General features: G+C 42.2%; 1 pseudogene; it reads right to left on the bottom strand.

Annotated features, from left to right (window-relative positions):
* Positions 1–682: 682 nt before the first annotated feature.
* On the bottom strand, positions 683–1,150 carry LOC102836011 (annotated as a pseudogene).
* Between the last annotated feature and the right edge of the window lie 4,773 nt (positions 1,151–5,923).

The raw sequence follows: 5,923 nt of genomic DNA, 5'->3' as shown, positions 1-5,923 counted from the left end.
CTCCTTAAAGTGCCGCAATAGGACACCGTATATATAACAACAACTTGCAGCTGGGTACTTTATTTAATAAATTTCTAGGGTGTGCCACAGTAGGATAAACACTTGACTTCGGGTTCGGTTTGAACTACAAGATCGATGGTTAAAATTCACGAGGTGCTCTTCAGAAACCCTATACAGGGTAGCTATGAGTCGGAACTGACTGTGCAGCACTTAACAACAATCTATTTGTGGACTTAAGGTGTGGCGCTGTAAGATCAGCACTGGAATGCGAACCACCCTTCTGCGGTTCAAACCCACCAGCTGCACCTTGGAAACTCTATAGAGGGTCACTATGAGTAGGAAGGACTCTCAGACACTCAACTACATCAACCTATTTTTATTTTGCTTTGGCTTGGGGGGCTTCCTCTCCCTGTCACCACAGATCCTATGTATCTTTGGGGTAGATTTCCCTTTCTCTAGCCTTGGGGTGCGTGGGAGGAGAGCAAGACCTCTTTCCTTCAGACAGCCTTGGCAACCCCGGGAACAGGTAGCAGGGGCCACAGCTGGGCAGGTCAGAGCCTGGGGCTGCAGGCCGCGCGCAGGTCACGTGTTAGGTCTCGCGCCCAAGATCCGGGCACGCGCTCAGCTGGCCGGCTGCGGGGAGGGGCGGCGCCACCTCGGGGAGTGGCGCGGCGTCTGCTGCCTAGCGCTCCACTGTGTTCCCAGCGCAGGGACCCCGAGAACGCCCTTCCTCTGGGGCAAAGGGTCTGCCGGGAGTGTGAGCCAGCGTCTGGGACTGGCCGTCCATCCACGTGGGCGGGAAGACGGGAAGCTCGAAGTCGTGGCCCCGCCCCCGGAGCTGGGAGCCCGGGTGACCTCCTAGGTCAGTTGCTAGCAGCCACAGGAGCTGGAGGCCAGAGCAGGTTCCAGGGCGAGCAGGATCTCGGGGTGGAGGTCTTTTTGCACCTTGGGGGTGGTGGTGAGCGCTCATCTCCTGGAAGTTTGTGAGGATGGTCAGGGTCCTGGCGCGGAGATGCTGGGCGTGCAGCAGTGCTTCTTGGTGGCTGCTGGCTGCTCCAGCGCTGCAGGAAGTTAAAAGTAACAAGATGTTAGCATTTGTTGCACTTCTTCTGCCCAGGGTACTATGCCTTGGTGCTAGTGCTATTTGCATTCTCTACTCAACCGTCAGCTGCTTGCTTTCTAGGTTCTTTCATGTGTGCGCTATAACTTTGAGTTTCTTCTAAACATAGAAGGAAGGATTGTTTCACAATGGAAGTCATGCGCTGTTCATGTGACTACTTTTACTAGGCACCTCGTGGTCAGTTCAAACATGAATGTTGAGCCTGAATTCAGAAACAGCTTTAAAAATTGCAGCTACCCAAGGGAAGAGTTAATGATTCCCTTGATCAGATGGCCCTATTAATTAGTAGGAAGCATTAAAAAGGCTGTGTGCTGATTTCGTTAATACTAAATTTAAGCTGTGGAAATTGTCACTTTATGCAGTCAATATTATGAAGTTGAATAGTTACTTCACAGCGTAATATTAAGTTAACTTGAACAAAATGATTTGAATGATGCAAATTTAGCCTGGTAGACTTTTGTGCATAATTGATGTATAATTACATTATCTTTAAAATCAGTGATGACTTTTTCTTGAAGCTTGTTATCCTAAGTCTTTGTATTGTAATGGATGCCTTATGGAGAGAGTTTTAAATGTCCGCATCCCTTTACTCAGCATTTGGAAAATACTTTATTGATTTATTTGAAAGGCTGACAGTGTTCACATTCTAAATGGGATACATTGGATTTTTTTTTTTTTTTTGTATAAATTCTAAAGCTTCAAATTGAAATTTTAAAGATGTTTATATTAATTACGGGATAGTTACAATATCCGTCCTCTTTTCATCCCCTAATTCTAAATAACTTGTTAAATCCCATCAAATTGATTCCGACTCACAGCCACCCTTTATAGGGTTTCCAAGGAGCAGCTGGTGATTTTGAACTGCTGACTTTGTAATTCACAGTCTAGTGCTTATTCTACGGCGCCACTCTAGATGGGTTGAAGGGAAGAAAATTGCCAGTAACATTCTTTTTTAAAATTAAGTAATACCTCTTTCGTTTCTCCTAGGCAGCATAGTTCCCCAATAACACTTGAGCAACTGATAACCCAAATAGGAATAATTGCTATAAATTGAACTGGTTTGTTAGAAAAAGTTGTGTCTTAGTGTAGGGTTTTGTGAAGGTCACTTATGTTAACATTTAATAAATATCTCATGATGAATACGCAGAAATTTGTGATTTGATGCCTTAGTTCTTGTCTGTTGAGAGCCCACACTCTTGTCTGATTTGAGCAGTTTCATATACTTGTGATATAGCATTATTGTTGTTGTTGTTGTTGTTGTTGTTAAGTGCTGTCGAGTTAATTCCCACCCATAGCGACCCTGTAGAGGGTTTCTGAGGAGTAGCTGGTGAGTTTGAACTGTCGACTTTGAAGTTCAAACGGCTTAGCAGTCTGGCAGATTAACCCTCAGCGCCTCACCAGGAATCTTGTGGTATAGCATGTTGTTGTTGTTAAGTGCAGTCGAGTCGGTTCCGACCCATAGCGACCCTGTATAGGGGTTTACGAGGAACAGCTGGTGAGCCTGAACCGCCAACTTTCAAATGGCTTTGCAGTCTGGCGCGTTAGCCCACAGCGCCACACCAGGACTCCGTGATATAGCATGTTGTTGTTGTGAAGTGCCGTTGAGTTGGTTCCGACCCATAGCGACCCTGTATAGGGTTTTCGAGGAGCAGCTGGTGAGCCTAAATAGCAAGGTATTATTTCTATGAAAGTATTTCTCCCTTGCCTTCCTCCCCAAACAAAAGAAAACGAACGATACTGTTTTAGGACCACTAACCATGTTGAAAGAGCTCTGGTAGCGTAGTGATTACTAATCAGGCTGTTAATCTCAAGATCAGCAGTTCGAAACTACCAGCGGTTCCGCGGGAGAAAGATGAGGTTTTCTGCACCTGTAAAGATTTATAGCCTCAGAAAACCTATCCAGGGTCGATTTGAGTCGGAACCGACTCCACTGGCACATAACCACCACCACCAACAACCAGGTTGAAGACAACCCGTATTAAATAGATTAGAATATTTTTTCCATATGGCTTTATCTTACTTAGGGATGATCTAAATTTGATCAGCTTTACATTGTATGTGTATTATAGTGCTGAAATGCAGCCTAGTAACATAGCGGAAAAGATAAGATAGCAAGTGCATATGAGATTTTTAAATATTAAAGAACCGTGTCTGTCCTTTCAGGGCAGTTTTGATGGCAGTCAGAACCTTAGTGATGACTTAGTAAATTTTCAACAGTTCCTAGAAAGAGAACAGATATTAACCAGTGTAGGCACCAGTTTATACTAATCTTTCTAGAGTTAATTAATGAAATGTGAGGAAGTCATAGACACTGTATAATATGTATTAATTGATGATCATGGTCTCATATTAGACTCTTATTGGAATCATGGTGTCACATCAGAGTTCTGGTGTGGCACTGTAGGATAAGCATTGGACTGCAGAGTCAGTTTGAATCACAAGGTTGGCGGTTCAAACTCACCAGCTGTGCCTCAGAAACCTTATACAGGATCATTATGGGTATAATTGACTCTATGGCGCTTAACAACAACAGTGGTGTAATATAAATACCTTTATGATGTTTGGTTGCTAGAAATGTTGGGGATCCTCCTCACTCACCTCTCTTTTCCTCTAAATATTTCACCAGTAGTATTGCTGTTAAAATAGTCCTGATGTTGCACTGGTTAAATGCTGGGCTGTGAACCAAAAGGTTAGTGGTAAGGTCAGCAGTTCAAACCCACCAGCATCACTGCAAGAGGAAGATGTGGCAGCCTGCTTCCGTAAAGATTAACCCTTGGAAACCTTAGGACCATACTTCTCTGCCCTACAGGGTGGCATGGAGGCGAATTGACTCTACTGCAGTGGGTTTGGTGGTGCCGTGGAGTCGATTTCAACTCATAGAGATTGTAAATCTTTACGGGAGCAGAAAGCTTCATCTTTCTCCCATAGAAAGACTGGTAATTTCAAACTGCTGATCTTGAAGTTAGCAGCCTGACTCGTAACCACTATACTACCAGAGTTGTTGCTAAGTGCTGTCGACCCCGTTCCAACCCCTAGTGACCCTGTATAGGGGTTCCAAGGAGTGGCTGCTGAGCTTGATCTGCCAACTCTGCCGTTCAAACTGACGCTACCAGGCTATTGGTTGATGGTTGTATGCTGTGGAGTTGATTCTGCATAGGGTTTCTGAGGCTACAGATCTTTACAGGAGCAGAAAGCCTCATCTTTCTCCCACGGAACAGCTGGTGGTTTCAGACTGCTGACCTTGAGGTTAGAAGCCTGACTCATGACCACTACACTACCAGAGCTCCTTACCAGGCTATTAGGGACTAAATAAAATGGAAACAAGCATAAGAAATCGTTTAATGCTATTTGTAAGAGGATAGTATTCTACATCACTCTGTGTTGTTTTATTCATCAACCAGCACATAGGAAATTATTGTACTATATAGTGAAAGGAGTTCATAACTTACATTTTCCCATCATGTTGCAGTGGAAAGTAAGCACATTTTTTTTTACTGTGAAGTCTTGAGTTTTCATATAAAGAGAAACATGAAACTGGTCTGTATTATCTACATGAGTTTAATTCTGTTTGGAAGATAATAATTCAAATGGAAAATAATAAAGGGAAAGTTTAGATTAATTTTGTGTAAAAGTGAAAGAATTTGATTAAATTATAACATATATGAACTCTTTGTTTTATATTATCTAAAAGCTGATTTATCTAGTGTGTGACTTTTTCTGACTTTTGTTTCTACATATCCAAGGTCTTTGAAACAGCAGTTAACAGTTTTCAGAATTTATCAATTTGAAACTGAAATCAGGGGTGCATCTAAGGTTACTTCTTGGCTGTTGAAGTAGATAAAATTTCTAGCAACCTAAGGGAGTCTTCATATGGCACTGTAGGATAAGCACTGGATTGGTAACTGCAAGATTGGCAGTTCAAACCCACCAGAAGCTCCTCAAAAACTCTATATGTGATCACTGTGAATTGGAACAGAGTCGATGGCACTTAACAACAGCAACAAGATTAGTTTCAGCAATTTCATAAAGCAAAACCAAGTAGCTTGTTTAATTTTAACCAATTTTAATAAAGATTAAAATTTTCAGTGGAATGAAATAAAGTGATACATGCTTAGTGAGTCAGTGTTCTCATATGTCTACATAGCATCTAAGTCAGTGTGTTGATAACGTGGTGAAGATGAATAAAAAAAGACAATGGAACTATGTTAAATAAAAGTGAAGAATCATTTGGTATACACATTTCACATGGACTTCAAAGGTTTACAACCTGAGGTATAGCACATTATTGTTACAATCAACTCTTTACCATTTCTCCTCTACAAGAGATGATGGTTTTTGTATGTCCCCTCAAAACATTAAAAAGTAAGAGATGATGATTTTGTTGTATATTGTTTGACGAAATAAAGGAATGTTTGCTAACATAGGCATAACTGGCTATTGTTTCCATTAAATTGCCGTATGTTGCATATTTCATTTTAAGCTACTTAATAAAGCTGCTTAAAATGAGAGGATCCAACCTGACTCATATTCAGCTTCTTCAGTGCTCATGTACAAGCAGTAACTAGGATCAGTGGTCTTTCACTTTAGGAGCTATACCAGTGTTATGGAGCCCTGGTGTGGCACTGTAGGATAAGCAGTGGACCACAAGCTTGGTTTGAACCACAGGGTCAGCAGTTCATACCCACCAGCCGCTCCTCAAGAACCCTATACAGGGTCACTGTGGGTCAGAACTGACTCAATGGCACTTAATAACAATAGCATTAGTTTTATGCACTGTGTAAGGTTCTACTCTCTGACTACACA

Source organism: Chrysochloris asiatica, unplaced genomic scaffold, assembly GCF_000296735.1.
Source record: "Chrysochloris asiatica unplaced genomic scaffold, ChrAsi1.0 scaffold00015, whole genome shotgun sequence".
Taxonomy (NCBI): domain Eukaryota; kingdom Metazoa; phylum Chordata; class Mammalia; order Afrosoricida; family Chrysochloridae; genus Chrysochloris; species Chrysochloris asiatica.
The sequence above is the reverse complement of the archived record's forward strand: the minus strand, read 5'-3'. Positions and strand labels throughout refer to the sequence as shown.